The sequence below is a fragment of the Bombus affinis genome, chromosome 5 (genome assembly GCF_024516045.1).
Source record: "Bombus affinis isolate iyBomAffi1 chromosome 5, iyBomAffi1.2, whole genome shotgun sequence".
NCBI classification, from domain to species: Eukaryota; Metazoa; Arthropoda; class Insecta; order Hymenoptera; family Apidae; genus Bombus; species Bombus affinis.
In genome coordinates, this window is record NC_066348.1 from 14,330,540 (window position 1) to 14,348,639 (window position 18,100).

General features: G+C 38.9%; 1 protein-coding gene and 1 long non-coding RNA gene across 14 annotated transcripts in view; both read left to right on the forward strand.

Annotated features, from left to right (window-relative positions):
- Positions 1-18,100, forward strand: part of LOC126915945 (uncharacterized) — a 350,506-nt gene that overhangs the window by 171,418 nt on the left and 160,988 nt on the right. The gene's annotated exons all lie outside the window — the stretch shown is intronic.
- LOC126916051 (uncharacterized) overlaps positions 1-18,100 on the forward strand; it is a 73,313-nt gene that overhangs the window by 8,579 nt on the left and 46,634 nt on the right. The window lies entirely within an intron of this gene.

The window sequence follows — 18,100 nt, forward strand, 5'->3', positions numbered from 1 at the left end:
TTGTTCCTTTCGTATTGGCATCATACTTCCTGACATTTGACATGTAACCGGTTGGTTAATTTCGGACGGGTCGATGCGTTGGCTATTCGCGAACGAAATCGACGGAAGGTAGATGGTTTCGATCGGTCCGCCACTTTATTTAGACGCATCGAATTGGGACGTGTCGAGTCCACTTTATTAACGCCGTCCTATTTGTCGGCCTCACTACGCTATTGACTACTAATCGTCCCAGTGATTTACGTATTTCGGTATCTGGATTTTTCCTCCTTTTTTACTTTCGCGCTTTTGATGGATGTTTTGGGGTCTCGGTGATACGAAGAGAATAAAGCGGAGGAGAATTTTTGTTTGCTGTTTGCTTTATTATATATATATATATAGAGAGAGAGAGAGAAGAAATAATGAATACGTAAAGCGTATATAACAAATACATAAGAGTAAATAGGTCATAAAAATCCTACTTTCATATTCTACATTGAATTGGATATTAAGAAAATATTTTCAACCATCGCATCTTTAAGTATCGCCTTTATCTCCGTTACGGTCTTCGAATTCTTCTGTTTTAATTTCAAATTTTCTTTAATAACGGTATTGAGAAAATGTTATAACAAAATTGGAAAAAGAAATCGCGCAATGATTCTATCGCGTTTTCTCCAAACTTGAGAAATTTTCCCTGGTAGAAAAATGCGATCCGTTGGAAAACAACTGAAATGGCGCAACAGTGTAATAATATAAAGTGCAGAAAGTTGGTAATCGCGCGTGAATCAAGTAGAACAAAATATCAAATGTACATACTCTACGTAAAGGATTAGCGCTGTAGATATCTCACTGAACATACATTTAACTTGGCACGAATAACTCATTTTTACGGCTACTGCTAGTTCGAACGATTTATTACAGAAGATTAAAAACATTCTCAACGTCTCTATATAGTTCACGCTTTTAAACACCGCGCAAACAAAAATATCATAGGACGGAATGATTCACTCTATGAATCTTTCCCTTTTAACATTATGAAAATCAATTCACACTGACGTGAATCACTTATACACCAAATGTGAACAAAATATCAATTTTCACGGTTTTGTCTGAACCGAATCTTTCGTTAATTATTAATTCTGTTATGAGTAAACTGGGAACGTTTCTATATTTATTTGAGAATTTAAGAGTTTAACATTTTTACCTGTAAAAAGATATTTTAAGCCGGCGTAATTTTTAATTCCGAGCATCCGTGATTCCAAACTTTGTACTTTTTTACAATCTTTTTACTAGTTTTAACAGCGTTTAGCGGAAGTACCAACAAAATACATAAAGAGGAGCATATGAAAAGTCACGATTCGCGGTTTTTTTAACCGCGGTCTCTCTAGTTTAATGGCTCTAATTTCGTTCGGGGGACGAGTACGGATGATTGAGTTAACAAACTCGGGCGGACTGGACGCGTGGTCCATTTGCAGTCGGCGGCCCTTCATTTAACAGCCAGACGTTTCACCTTCGTTCCCGCGGAAACGAATAAATCCCGGTGTTCCCCGCGGGATCGTAGGCTCTCTGTCCCTCCCACAAGATGGATATATTTATCACGGAGAAACGTCGACTGCCTCGCGAACGGAACGCCGCACGTTCCCTTTGATACGTGCCAGCGACGATTCTTCATTTTCGGTATTAATCCACGTCGCTGCTCGAGCTCGAACCACTCGCGTCCTTCTCGTGCAAATTGCTACTTGGACCCGTCGTTCGAATATAACTTTCGTGTCAGAGTGACGTAACTGGAGCGTGGAAAAATTCGCGAGATCGCGTCTCATCCTTGACGAACGAGCATGTAAAGATCGTTTGTTATACGAAGGTGTTAATCTTTATTAACGCTTTAGTCCTTTTAGATAGGTTTCGTCGTTGAGCAGGTGCTTTAGTACCTTTGAGTGTGTTCTGTTTTAACATTAGAATTATTATTTTTTATTCCTTGCAACTGTTTTTGGCAGGCGTGCTTACTTGGCATACTTATAATACCGCTTTATTTATAATCATCGATGTATACTATATTTAGGTTAAGGTATGCGAAACATCTGAAACTTCTAATCTACCTGGTAGCAAGTTCACTTCCGTTACATTAGCGGGAAATTAGTGACACTCTAAGCATCATGTACTAAGAGTGTAGAGAATTTCAATTTTCTGCTATAGAAAATTTCTTTGTCCGACACGTTGGCTATATGTTCTTTAACTCCTTAACCTACAACTACGGGCATAGCCCCTAGTACGATGATCGGGCCAAATATAATATATGATATAATATATAATAGCTTGTTTACGTTTTCGGCCCAAAATTCTCGAACGTAGATCGTAGGTTAAGGAGTTAAATACATTGTATTACGAATATGCAGCATAAAATGCGAAGAGTCACGTTTATACAATTCAAATATGTTGAATTCAAATATTCTTACTCGATAAAACACCAAATAATAATAAAAGATATCCGATGTGTAGTATCGTGGAGAAACCGTTTAGGAAAAGTCCGATGAACTACAATGTAGGTAGAAAGTGAGTGCTGACGAGCCGGGAAGGATGGGAAATCCCAATGGGCCATGTGGCCCAGCAATACGACCGTAACGCTTCTGGGCAATAGATACTTGAAGAAAGGTGTACGTGACCACGTGTCAGTTTTGAAATATGTGTGCGTAGCAAAAGTAACTAAAACTAACATAAAAGGACGTTTTGATAGAGAAAGTAAGTTAGATGTTAGTCGTAAGTCGTGAGTCATTAGTCAATAGTTGGAGTGAGTTGGAGTTGGTCGTGAGTTGTGAGTGGTGAGCTGTCACTCAGAAGTTGAGTAGTTGTACAAATTTAGTTGTTTTAGTTATGTTACATTAAGTTCTAGTTAAATAATCATCGTTCTCCTGCTTCAATCATTGTAAATAAATCTATCAAATAAATAAAGTCACTATAGTTGTATTGTATTTGAATTATTCCTGGCGTGAGAAGACACGTATTATATTATACAGTAGGAATTAGAAATATCTAAAGATAATAACAAGTAGCATCAACGATATATTCTTCGATAAAATCAAATATTTATCTCCAATTGCAATCCTCATTTCACTGTCTTTCGTCAAATCGAAGAACAACCGTATTCGTCTGTCTAAAGTTTTCATTGCTGCCAACCATACTCTCGTCGGAAGTGTCACCAGTGAACATCCGTTAAATAAATAAGTTTCACGAAAACAAGAGTTCAAAAGCCTTTGAAACGAAGACAAAGGCTCGTAAACGAGACAGTAATAGTGATGAACTCGTCGATGGAAGCGGACAGCGTTCTCTACGTGGAAGTTGGCATTCGTCGCGTTCGTAATTCACGTTCGAAAACGCGGCCGGGTCTGTCGTTGCGGTTTCGTTGCAGGGTCGAGGCTGCCTCTTGAGGAGGTTGCTGGCCTCCTGGTTGCATTCGTTGCGGTTAATAATATTCGCCGTGGATTATCGCCGGTCAGAGAACCGGAGAATCGATCGGTTCGTTTCCCCTTCTACCATTACCGTTCTTGCTTCCACGATTTATTACATATCCGCGTTGGGGGGGGGGGGGGGAAGCGCTGTCTCCTTAACCTTCTCAAAACAGAGTTTATGGTAGGTTAAGTAAACATTTTTTTTTTTTATTAATTACCAAAGATAAAAAGACTAAACAAAATATTATGTATCATAATATTTAGATACGGTAGAACTCTGTTTATAAGAATTTATCCAACAAATAATTTATGTAATTGGAGTTCATATAACAATAATCCACCGACTCGTCCCATTATGTATGATTTATCGTTTACATAATCAGAGTTGATTCATATAAGTAGATTCAGTCGACGAGAGCTTATTTACTCAGACGTTAATTAATATTTTGTTAAAACAAATGCAGTTTATATAAACGTTTTTTTTTTTCACTGCATCGATGTACTTTAATATTTGCATGTAATATCATTTATGTAATGAAGCATCGAAATATAATTTAGCCAGCAGTAAACGTAAAATATTATCAGCGTGTATGAAAATTGAGCCAGCCTATCAGGGTTAACGATCGAACGCAAACAGAGATCTCGTTGTGGATGAACGTCGTTGGACGAACGATTTTCAATAAATAAGACAACGACGAAAATGGAAAACGCGAGATATTCTATATTTTATGATACTCGAATCACTCGTATCGTGCGCGTATTATTATTGCACGTGATGAAAGGGCGCTGTGCGTCTCGTTTGTGCAGATCGGGACGGAACTGACTTTTGCTAATGTTGGAGAAAATTTCCAGTATTCCACTGTCTGTGAGCTCGACCAAACTGTATACATATTTGTGTAGCTTGTTGGAGTTCGTTTGCTCTTGTGCTATTTGACTAGCACGTTTTGTTGTATCCACGTAAATTGGAAACATATATCGAGCGTCTATGCTGTGCCTTTACTCATTTCATGCGTGGAGTAGCATTCATAACGAGGTAGGTAGCAAATGAAAATAGATACAAACTTTAGAGAGAAAATTGTAAAATATTACGTGAAACGGAAAATAAGGAAAATTTAATCAGATTTTTTATTACGTTAGCTATATTACCTGTATTGATTATTACATTGTTCAAATAGAACTTCTTACGTCGCAGCATTCTTTTAGCGTACAAGATACGCGAAAAGGAGAAATTTGCTTTCGATTTCGCAATATCGCGTATTCGATATTTCACCTATGCATGAAATAACGCGTTTAAATATTATAATATAAATGTTACACGACCAGCAGCTATGACACAGTTAATAAAATCTTTTTAACGTTGCTCAACGAACGATTCTTTGTGGACCACGCCGAAATTTAATTTCCTTTTTTTAAATATTGTCATCGTATACTGGTACCCGCAGCGGATTTCCCAAAGTTATCGAACGACAGAGATCAACCGCCCGTATCCTCGAGACTTGGGATAAGTCAATGGTTTCGAGACGAAGATTAAGGATCCTGTGGGGTTCGAAGCTTTGCTGATGTTCTTAGGAAGACGTTTATCATCCCTTGAATTAATTTATTAGCTCTGGAATTAGGGAGGTAGATAAATGTCTAAGCATGTCTAGATGAGAATTTCAAGATCCAACAGGAATAAAATGTTGAATCGACGAGAGAGTAACGTGAAAACAATTTAATATGCCATTGTTTATGAAGGACACGTGTTTCTTATATTTTTCTCAAACCGAGTGAAATTTTCAGTTTCATTTACACAACTCGAGTGTTTCACAGTTTTATCGCAATTTGGAATATTTCGAACGAACCGGAATTCTTTCGCAAAACTGCTTTTATTTTCATGCGAACTCGTTCGCTACAACTACCAGGTACATATTAGGTTGTTCGAAAAATGTTTTTCTTTCGCAAACGTGTTTTTCACAAGCAATGCCAAAAAACCAAGTCTGTGAAATGTCGCGGAGTTTATCTCAACAGAACAAAATGGATCGTACGTAATTCGACAAAATAATATAAAACAAAAAACATTGTGCGTCTATTATTTAACAACCTAATTAATACATTCCTTAAAAATCCTTGCAATATGGTTCATGAATATTTGCATCGTAAGTACTTACAATTATCATTTCGGTTTATGACTATATACATAGTGCTCTATTATCGCAATCAAGCGCAAAGAGATAGATACGAAGTATTTAACATTCACGTGTATATATGCTTCTTAACTATGATAACATACAAAACATATGCAATATGTAAGATAATAATTATCTATAAAATATGTATGCACCTGCATGAACATTCACAGTCTACGCAACCATTCCAAGTTCACGGACGACGAAGCAGTGCCGAAACAACTGCGTTATATATCCTCTTCCCTTAGTGTTTCCGCCAAAATTGTCGCATTATCTCGTAAAGAACGTGCATAGATATACGCACTGAACACAAGCGTCGAGTTTCCCAAGCATCGAGAAATCCCGACGATTCTCTGGATACTTAAACCAGCGGGTGACGCGGTAGTTGGCGGCGTTCCAACGAAATTTCGCGTCGACTACACAAAAGCTCCGCGCCTCTTTCCGTCGTTCCCAACCAGAATTTTATCTTTTTTTCAAAAAAAAGGACCCGCCCCTGAAAAATATCCCTCCGACAGAAACCGACGTGTATCCTCCAATCTCTGCGCGTGTTTTATAATTTCTTTCTGTTTGCCGCGTAGAACCGCGATTTTCCAACGAGTCAGCGAGCATTTTTGACGCTCGGCTTCTTGCCGACCGTTAATTGGAAGAAACGTTACGAACATGGTCGGGGATTTTCGCGCGAATTTTTCACGTACCGAACGTGTTTATGAAATATTTCCACGAGTGGCTCGTTAACGAGTACCATCCGTCGAGAATTTCGAGAACGCGCGATTTTCGGATTCGCGCGCGAACGCTCATTATATATAACGCCGTTCGTCATCGGATGATTCACGTTCGAATAGGGCGGCGCGCTGTTTTTAGACCCGCGCGCTAGAACATCTGCGAGATCGAGCCGCTCGAAAATTGACCGTGAATCCGAGCAGAGGGGAGAAAATCGCGGGAATGCACGATGATCGTATGTCTTTCGAAGGTTGGGGTTATTGAATGTGGGGAATAATATTGGGATATCTATTATATTGGAGATGGGTATAATGCGGTACGATGGTTGGGATGGTTTAGATGCGAATATTGCCGATTTACTAACGAGAAGGGATGATAGTCCCTGGTAATGCGAGCATGATAAGAAAAGTGATGTATGATGCGTATTTAATCTATTTAGAATTTAGTAATGTTATAATAGTAAAAATTGCGCAAATGCAATGTTATCGAAAGATGTATGTACAGGTTGTTCCACGGTATTAGATTTTCATTCGGACGGTTTATAATGTCATCGTGCGTAAGAGGAACGTTTTGAGTACAGAGCCATCGTCGTTGTTCGCTTAGTTCGTCTGCCTTCATGTTGCTGACTGCAATTTGTATTGTTTAATCACAGCTCTTACATATTCGTGTCTAGCTGTTAATCCCTTAATGACGCAGCATAAATCAGAAATTCCAAAGGGACCTACACGTTTACAACGGTAAAAACTTAAAAGATTAAAGGATTTCCTCGCTGTGCAACGTGAATTCTAATCTTTTTCCTCGTTATTTCTGCAATCTGTGTTCGACAATTTTATGACATTTAGAGAAATCGAGGCACGTACGACATTATATAGACTGTTAGCTAGCCTTTAATGGTTTAAATTGAAATTTCTCAATAATACGATGGCAGGACAGGGAAAATTGTATCGATCGAGGAGAAAGTTTGGTCTGAAAATGAAACGCCGATGCGACACGGCTTTGTATAAAAGCGAAATATCGACCGATCGCTCGGAAAGATCGAATATCGGAGCCTGATTAATCCTCCAGGATTGAATATTGCTCGCGTTTCCCCGCGAATCGCTTCGATTACCGTTCGACTTCCACCGATAAAACGCGATTAATTCTATTTCACACAGCTGACGCACGCCACCGTGCGAAGTAATTAAAATTAATTAATTGACGCAATCGAAAGGCCGATAAGGGATCACCCCCCTGGAAAACTGTACCGCGAATTATCGACGAACTAGAAAATACAATTTACTATGGAACATGATACTACAATACGTGGAACGATTTTTTTGAATAACGCGATGAGTCTCGAAGTCGTAAATTCTTAGGATTATTGGAGAAAATGATTTTAATCGTCGGTTTAATTACCGTGGATAAACGTTCGTGATACCACGGAGGTAAATTGACAAACATTGTGCGTTTTATTGTGTAATTTGGTACCGATTATGGCCTAGATTTCTTATTGCTAATTGGTTTTTTATCTTCGTAAATAAATGAATAAAGAGTAGAACGAAAGAAAAGAATAGAACACACCTCCTAAATATATCCGTGACAAAAACGTTTGCGATGCTCGTTTGGGTTTACAGTTTCTCGTCCGTGCGATTTAGGTGGCGCCAGGGAAAAACGGTAAATCCTCGCGAGCCGTTTATTGATCATAAACGAACGTTCGCGAACAACGCGTTTCATACATTGCGGTTCTATCAACGACGTTATGAGAACTCTATGAGTAAAAATGGAATATCCTCTGCGAATAGTTAAAGTCATGTATGAGCGATTTATACGTGAGATTACATGAGTGGTATATTTGCTTTGTAGAAATGGCCAAATGTGATTTTGTAGGAAGAAATATACCTACAAGTTTGAATCGCGAGGCTAGAGAAACATAATTAACACTTATCCATCTTACTGCTTGGCGATAAATGTAAACTGTGCTTTACATTTTTATATCGCAGATAACTTTATTATTCATGGACAATGCAAAATACCTCATTCTTTTATTTTTGACAGGAGAATGTATTAAGTTATATCAACGTTTCCTTTTTCCTTCTATCAGTTGTTTATTATTGTATCAATTTGATATCAAAGGATAAATTCAGTTGGAAAAATAATATGTGGGAGTTACAAGTAATAAAAACATCTATCGGACTTTGATGTATAAAAAAATGTGTGATTTTTAACGAATTATGCTTCGCTGAACCTCAAAAGAGATATACTTTTATACACGTAAAATTAAAAAAGTTAAAATTGTATAGGAAAGAAAAAAATTATATAGGAACGTAAAAATTGTAGATTTTAAAGAGATATATAAAATGATGTACCAAAAGATGGAAATATTTGAGGAAGAAATATGGTTAAAAGAATTGATATCACCATCGAATACATCTTATCCAAATTTCTTTACACAGATTCTCTAGCGTCTCATCTTACGTTCTTCTCCTATTTAATAATCTATTTTCATAATACAAACACGAAACAAAAACGGTGCACAACAACGATGACTGTAATGGGTTCATTGAGTCGGGCAAAATAACGAAAGTCAAAGGGAAGAACAGCAGCCTAATCGACTACGGAGTCGCGGAGACAAGGGAGACGAAGCTGAAGCAAGAGTTGTTCGCCGCATTCGCGCCAGTTTAACTTTAGTTTCGCCCTCCCAGAACGGCGTAACTTCGTCGACGGTACGGTGAGCTATAGTCGATGAACTCGTCGGGCTGTCTGCGAAAAAGTTGCGTCTCTAACCAGTACTTTGCGTTTCAAGGCGACTCGAAATCCCTCCCCCCGTCTCGTTTCGTCTACCAGAGAAATTCGCCGCAGAGAATTCCCTCCGTCAAATAGAATTCACCATTTCTTCGATTTCAACCTACGGTCTCTTATCTGCCAGGGGTTATAAGGTTCCCTCAACTTGGATTAAAAGCTAGGCAGGTGTCGAGCAACACTCGACGTCTCTCAGTAATTCCCTTCGTCTTAAGAACGATCCCTATCTTCGTAAAAATATCCTGGAAAAAAGAGCCGGTAAAACTCCCAGCGAGGCTACATCTTTTATACAAATTACATCGCATAAATTCTACGTATATCTACGTATAAAAAGGACGCAGGCTTTAAAACATCAGTCATAATTAAAGTGAAAGAAAGAGAGAGAGAGAGAGAGAGAAGGAGAGAGAAAAAAACGTGCAGACCTTGCACTTTAAAAAATTCAACCTCTCTCTGCTTCTCCAGCGGATCGATCCTGCTCGCGATATACTCCCGCGAATCTACCTATGGGCGTCAAAAATTCGCAAAATTTCTCTCACGCGCGCACCATCGTGCTCTTCGAGAAGAAAAAGGAACGCGCGCGCGAGAGAGAGAGAGAGAGAGAGAGAAAGGTTAAAAAAAGGAGGAAGAAAAAAGAGGGTAAAAAACGGGAAGAAACCGCGGTCAACTTAATATAGTTGGGTACAAGGAATTCTTTGTTGGCTCGTCGGGCCGAACTTAATCTCCGACGCATACACCAAGCAGACGGGGAGAAAGAAACGAAATAAAAGGAGGCAGGGGTTCTATCGCGAGGACGAATCATACCTCGTGTTCCCACGGGACTACAGCAGTATCGTTGCAGTCTCTGTTGGCTAGAGGGGAAGAAATTCCAGACGGGAAAACCCCGCGACGTGTCGTCGCGGTGGCAATGTCGGTGCAGATATCGATCGGTCCGGGCTAGTCGCAGCTTCTCTTTAAGTCATCTGGGGCCCAGGAACACCCACGCGTCCGCCCCTGATGCTCTGCTATCCTCCCTTTACCCCTCGTTTCCCCGTTCCACCCACGCAGCCTGCAGTTTCCATCCACCGAAGACACCCCTCGTATCTCTCCTCTCTGTCCTATCCTTTCGTATACCAGCTCTCTTTTCTCACTTCGTTTCGCGTCGTCTTCACATTTTCGCTGTCGCTGGCTCTCTTCAAGGTTCCGACGTATCGACGCGACCACCTCTTTTCATTCTTTCCAGCTTTCGATCTTCGAAACGTGTACTGGAATTGTGCCTTCAGACGACGTACGGATGCTTATCTTTTTATTCTTTTGTCGCTACTTGATATTTTTCTATTGGTTGGCTTTATATATGTAGGCCACACTTGTCCCATATAAGTAGTACGATTTTTACTTTAGCAAAAGTACAACAAATTCAGATAGATTGTTAGAGAACTTCGTTGATTTGTTGAACTGTTGGTATCGTTATACCCATTGTTAGTACACGTTATTATTCATGTTGTTTGACCTTTGGAAGTGAAGAGTTCGAGGGAAAATAGTAGGAATTTTATGGCTTCGAAAATGTTAGGATATAGTGACTCAGTTATTTTCGGTATAAGCAGCAAAACTATTTAAAGATTATAGTCATTCGAAGGCGTCATGTGTACAAATAAACGCAGTAGAATCTCGATTATCTGAGGTGATATGCGGGCCATAAGCCCGGGGGTTTATCTTGGATAATCGAGAACTCGGATAATACGGTAAGGTCGGTTAGGGTTCATAAATCGTACAATCATAGGAAACATATTGGTAATGTAATGTTGTGGATGTATTTAGTTTTAATCAGCTATTTGATCGGTTGAAAGTTTGATTAATCGCTTCCACTACTTGCATATCTGACTATTTACACTTTCGTACTCCTCTTGGTAAAATTTCGAAAAAGATGAAGTTATGGTAAAGCACAAAAGGCTTGCGATAATCGAAACTTTATTGCATACCAAATGAAATATGCAACATTACCGTAGCTATTCTTAATTAGATTGGCATCCTAAGTGCATTTACTTGTCCGTAAAAGGTGATGCTTCGATATTTTAAGTCGGGTTATGCGGATGATACTTTCTGAAGAAGAATCTTTATTGATCTAGTCCCGCTCATGCACTTCTCTAATGTCAGGCTTTACAAGAAGAACCGCGTCACCTCGTAATTCAATTCATTGAATTCAGTTCTAGATTTAGCATAACCCAGCAACTCTCCAAGTTTCACGACTCCCGTTTGAACAAGGTGCGCTAATAATCTTCCCGCAGTCAGATTGGATTATACTCGCTCATCAATCAGTTTCATATGAGAACTTACCTCTTTGGGTCCCACATATAATCTAAAATTTCTTTTCGACTTTGTCGAATTCTCTTACTATTCGAGCCACTGGCGATTAAAGAATAAAGCTTCCAAGCTTTTAGAATTTGCCAACCTTTTTCCATACCGGACAATCGTCTATAGGAATAAAGATTAATTAAAATTTGAAATATGATACTTCATATTTGCTAATAATAATATTAATATTTACTAATAAACTTACTAATTTAAAGTAAATAATTTTATTAAGTAAAATTCGTAATTAAAATTTAGAAAAACTGTGCCTAAAGAGAATCCCTGTAATTTTTTATATAAAAATTAAAATTATATAAAACTGTAAAATATTCATTAAACTAAATGTAAATTAAATCATCTTACGAAATAAAATTCTTAATTAAAATCAAGAAAAATCGTTTATTTTGCGAACTCTGATAATTCTAAGAGTTAAGAAACCAATCAACGAACTTGTATTTACTACGCTCTTCGTCCATCAATTTTTTAAACCGATCTTCGAATAGTAAAGCATCGTTAGGTCTCTTTGTTAATATTTCGTTCATCTCTTCGGATGAACGTCTTGAGACGAAGATGTGTTATTCATATCAACCCCCTCCAGTTTCTCCCACGCACACAGCGAACTGGTCCTGTTTCTGTTGGTTGAATCATCATCCTAGACTGTCTAAAGCTCGCTTTCCGCTCTCGTAGAACCGTCCTCGCGCCTAGCTCCGCTTTGTCCCTTACTTTGCAGAGTTAAGTGCCACTTGTCGCGAGTATTTTCGATGTTCAGCCGGGAACTTGACACCGTTCCCTCGTCTGCACGCGTCCTCGCGAATTTTCCTTGGCTCTTTGTTCACCTAACGTCGCCGCATAGCTACAGTGTTTCCTTGGTTTGCCTTTTGCAGTCGCCTGGGCTTTTTATTGGAACTTCGGAGAATTCGAAGTGCGTGACTTATCCAACATCGTCCGATCTATGCGGTCCAACTTGATCCGCTGTAACAGCATCTTATTCGGTGCAGCTGGAAATATACAACTCGCAAACAAGGGCCAGAGTCCGCGAACGACTGCGATTGTACTTTGACGATGGTCTCAAGGTTTTCTCGGAAATTCTTTCTTCACCTGCCGCATGCTGAAAGTCTTCGAGCCCACCTAACCCAGATTCATGTCCTCTCTGTTCTGTACCTACGTATTCACAAATACACGATTCTCGAGTAAATACGTCCATATACAAAAACCTCGCTTGCAAGTGTCTTACGATTTTCGAATTATTTTCGAAAAATAATTCACTACGAATGATAATCCCGAGTATCGCAAATTTTGATCTACGTATCGTGGCAAGTGGATTTTTTCTTTTTCTCTGTAAGATCTCCCGAGGCTTGCATATCGATATAAAAGTAAGAAAGAACGAAAAGTAAGAAGGGCAGCTTTCCGTACAGCCGCAGTCAGCGTTTTCGCATTTCCAGAAGCTTTTCTCGCCCCGCGTTTCTCGCAGAAAGCCACGAGTATCGATCTCGCAGCCTCGTATACGAAATCTCTCTCTCTTTCTCCTGCATGTTGGTGTGCCTCGTTCATTATACTTGTTCCACGAACGTAGTGGAGGGAGGCTGAAATATCAGGAAGGGAGAAGAAAGGGTAGAAGAGTTGAGAACGCAGAACGGAAACGGCAGAGACTGCATTCGTCTCTGAACGCGCTTCAAGATAATGACAGAGGTCATCTCTGCGGGCTATCTCTCCTCCTCTCTTCTCACAAATGATAGATACCTTTTCCAACTACGATATTCCGAAGAAAGTTTATTCATTCGGTTCGATTCGAATTGGATGGAATATCAAATTTCTGCGGCTGATGAAGAAAAATTTGCTGAAATTCAAATAGAGAATTTTCAATAGGATCGATAGAAGTCAAGTGAAATTTTACTAGAATCGAGCGTTTTTTTCATTTTTGCTAGAATATTCGGATTGATACGCTGTGTCACACAAATAGTCACAACAACAAACTAATAACTTGTTAAAATATTGCATATAAGCAACGCAAAGGCCGAACGTGTCATGTAAAATAAATTGCTTCGCGATAATACCAACAATTGAATGTACGGCCGGGCCAACGATAATTTACTGCGGCCGTTGATTCGAAGAAATATCGTAAAAATTGATAAACTTCTCAATAAAGCCTAAGAAGTTTGCCTATGGGTGTCAGGGGAGATCGAATCCCTTTAGGTTCGGAGTCGCCATTTGATTTGTCGACGATAAAAATGAGGCAGGCCATCTGGAATGGCCTCTGGAATAATATATCCGAATGTAGAAGAGACACGGTAAAATTTGAACGATAAAACGCAGTCATTACTCAAAAGCTCTTGGCAAATTATGTCTCTTGAACTACAACCTTGATAGAGATATAAAAGCACGCTCAGCCACAAAAGCAATTCAGCTTTCTCTCTTCTACGAATTCCAAGAATTTTTATTTACCAGCGAATGAAAGGAAAAGCCAGTTAATTTAACCAACGTTTCACCACTGATTTCAATGGTAGGTTTTATCAAAAGCGAAGCTTCTCATACGGACAAAAATTATTTTCCGACATCTTTCCAGATGGGGAAGAGGGAGAGAGAGTCTTCTTTTCATCCTGTTTTTCCACTCACGCTCGACGAGAGAGACTATATAGTATTCTTTATACATAGCATTTCTCTTTTAATAGATGCATTTTCACACTGCCGAGTAGAGTGTAGAGTTATTTTCACCAATAATTTCTGGATCGATTTTCACGTAGCGAGTGCTCGTGTTATTTAGAATCCGAAATCAACGATATTTTACTCGTCAGTTTATAATTCATTTAATTTATAATTTCTTAATGCTTTAATAATTCATTTATATCTTAATTTTCTTATGAAAATGACTAAAAGTAGTCATACTACTATAAATCCACTAACATTTGCTCAGAGTTACCAATATTCAGAGCTGGACTTTAATTTCCTCGGCGGAAATGGCGTAAAAATTCATCGAGCTTTTTAACTCGGACAATACACGTGGTCCAGTTGCATCGATGGAAAGAGACGAACCGCTTAACGCGAAACAGCCAAAAGGAGAGACTTGGTGTTACCGTTATGAGGATTTATAACTGCGTCGATATTAAAACGCAAATGTAATTTACGAGCGAAGTCGCGCAGCTGGCGTCGATACCGAGGTGGACACGAGCCCGTATCAATCGTTTTCACGCGAAAAGGAGGAAATAAAGTGATCGTTCCCACGTGGATGACCGAGACGAAAATCCCTTCGCCGTTACCAGTAACCGGGTTAGATATCATGCTCGTCCGTGGAGTGACCAGCTTTCGTTCCACGTCCGCGGAGTTTTGCCCTTTTTCTTGCTGAAAATCGATACTCATTTTTTTCTCCTCTCATTTTTCGTTTCTTTCCACTTTTCTTTTCTTTCATTGTATCTCTATTAGTTTTCTTTTCTTCTATTTTCTTTTTTTTTTCTTTCCTTTACCCTGCTCTCTTTCCTTTTTCCCCGCTTTCCTCAGATTTCCTTCCACTTTTCTTCTTTTCTATTCTTTTATTGGATTTTCTCTTTTTCGTCTCGTGTCTTTCACTTCCTTTTTTCTTCTTTTCTCAGATTTCCACCCTCCTGTCCTTTTCATTTATTTTATTTCCTGCTTCCTTTCTCTCGGTTTCCTCCCGCTTTCGATTTTCTTCTTTTTTCTCGTATTTCTCAGATTTTCAGCCTTTTTGTCCTTTCCCTTGTTCCTTTTTTCTCGTATTAAGCTTCGATTCGGCTTGCTTGCTCCTGATAAATCTTTTCGCAAGCGTGAACGCATGTTTTCACGTACAGATCGAAGCGGAACTACACCATGGTGCGTTGAAAGATGAAAGCTTTTTATACAGTAAACTTTAGCCACTGCTACGAAGTAGGTTTGTTTACGAGAATCTGGGGGGATAATAAAAACACGCAGTGCCATTTCACAGACTGAAATTGGTTTTGAAATGTGGCAGCGGAAAAAACTTTCAGTCGAATATCGTATTTTCTCATCCAAATCAAACAAGTTTTTCCTATTCCCGATAGTTCTGTGAATAATTGCTTCCAACATTCCCACCAGTGGGAATATCTACGATATACGTAGATCATTCTAGAGAATACCATTTCGACCATTTCGTAAGATGCTTCTGTTTCTTGTATCTACGTCTACTAACAATTACGAACTCAGGCGAATTAGAAAATGATAAATTAATTGCAACTGAAACGATCTTAATTTTCGAAAAACTAAACTCTGTCTAACGATGATAATAAATTGGCGAAGCGAGGAAAATGTCGCGGCTGTTCACGATTTATTAGCCGGGGTTAATAACTCTTTAGTGGAAAAATTTGAACCAGCAGAGGCTCCGATGATTCGGACAACGGGAATCAAACAGGGGATGATAAAATATTAACGTTTGTATGTACACTGTAATAGAAATGAATAATGGACGCATCGATCCTCGTTCAACGTTCGTCCACTCACTAACACTTCTACCGGTAAATCCCTGGAACACGCATCCAATGATATCGCGAGCACAATAGCGACTCTGTATTAATATCGTTCCACGGAATAAAAATTTCACCCCGATCCGCGATTATTCTCTCGACCGATTTCATTAAAAGGTTTAACCATATTCGGGGTCTCGCAGCTTTCCCGTAGATACGCCGTGCCGCGTTAATATACTCCATCGAATCGTATTAAAAACAAAAACAGTGGAAGCCACGACAATATATCGGCGACGTGATAAAAATTCAATCGCCCCGTTCGTTTGTTCCCTACTTCGGTTATACGTCGAACGTTAAAGTCAATGACCGTTTTTTTTTCGACCATTTCAAGAGCAATTTCGAAAGGCATTAAAATGTTTTCCTTTCGACGTTCAACGTTTTATCGACTCGTTTCATATTTTTATGCGCTACGCTTTCGTCTAAATAATTCTCGAAATTGTTTAATTGTTTGAACTTATTAACGGCGGAGTACGAATAAACTCGTCATTCGGATATATCTTAATTCTGAAATATTTCGGTCTTGGTATTCGACTCTTGGAAATCCTACTAATCTACTTTATTCTTTGTGAAGTTTTCGGCTACAAACGCATATTTCATATTGCCTGACAACAACTGTTTGAACAACTATCGTAGAAAAGTTTTTGTCCTTGTTATATCGTACGTGTTGTATAAAACATTTCGAAATTTTATTCCCACTTTAACGAGACACGATCGCCATCCCTATATTGCTGAAATTCAAGATCAATTTGGAAATTACGGAAATATCAGTACACGATATAGATAGCCATAGAACACTGGCGAAAATCTCGAAGTTTATTAATATAACGAATAATTGATTGTTTTTAATACTTTCGTGATGCACTGAATATTTTGTAATTTCTATATATATGTAAATTTTATAGAATTCGAACTACTCGTCAACCGACATCTTTTATTTTTGTCTTGTTTTACCGACGGTTATTTGCTGATTAGAATAAATCACGAGAGAAGAACGGTAATTTAGGACTTAGAAAATCGTAAAATTTTTAGTAGATTTCTTATTAACTGTTATTATATTTAATTTAATTATTCCCAAAATTAACTCGATTTTCCACAATCGATCGTCTGATTTACCCTAACAATTTACGCTATTACGTTATTTGTAACATCTTTAGATTTGTCTCAAACTTTATCGATATGATTGTTGGATCCCAGATGATGGACATTTGACAACACACGTTGAAAAGTTAGAGGTTTTATTCGTAACGGGTAACTGCACGCTAGTACCGACTATAGAATTCTTTGCTGGTCTATCATAGTTCTCATAGCCTAGTGGTCAGGATGATTAATATGTTCGGGACAATTATCAGGAAGGGATGACGAGAAAAAGGGTCGAACTTCGGGATGATTCAGGAACGAGAAACAGAGATTACGGTGTTTATTGCAGGATGAGTCTACGATATTTGTCGTAGTATGAACAAGGAGTTGGTCATGCAACATGACCATGATAACCGATTCTCGTAATACTAAAGTTTCAAAATATATTCGTAAAAAGTGTCTAGGAGCGACCAAATTCTTTGATCAACTTGTAACTCCTGATCATTACTGTTCAATATCTTCAAAGACAAAGAAACATGTTCAATTGTTAATACGGCTAAAGTAATCACAAATATCAAAGCAAAATACGATCTCTCATTGATAAAATCGATCGTCGATCGTTTCACGATTTTCGATCAATGTTTGACGTAATTTCAAATCGCATGATCGCAGCGCAATTTCACGAAAGCATCGGTAAGAAGCATTGAAGGAGTAGGAACACCAAAGAGGAAAAGTATGCAAGAGAAAGATTTTATGTGTGCGCGTGTGTGTTATACGATAGGTCGATATCGATTTTCTGCACGGTTGGAAAACCATGTGTGTGGGTTCGCGTGCGCGGACGAATCTAATTTCCATGCGACGGGCCTGACCAACGCGCGACCGTGTTCGTCCTATTATGTTTGCGAATTATCTGTCCCGATAGCGTCACAATTTTCGGGTCGCCGTACAAGTCTCCGCGTATCGCTCCTTCCCGAGGGTTATCTCTATTTGCCCCGTTTGAACGCGTTTATCTCGAATCCCGTCGTCTACAAGACCCTCTTCGCAATTTGCCAATTAACTTGATCGTACACGGATAAACCTTCCTTTGTGCTATTTAACTAAACTCGTTGTATTTTCTCTGTTTCAG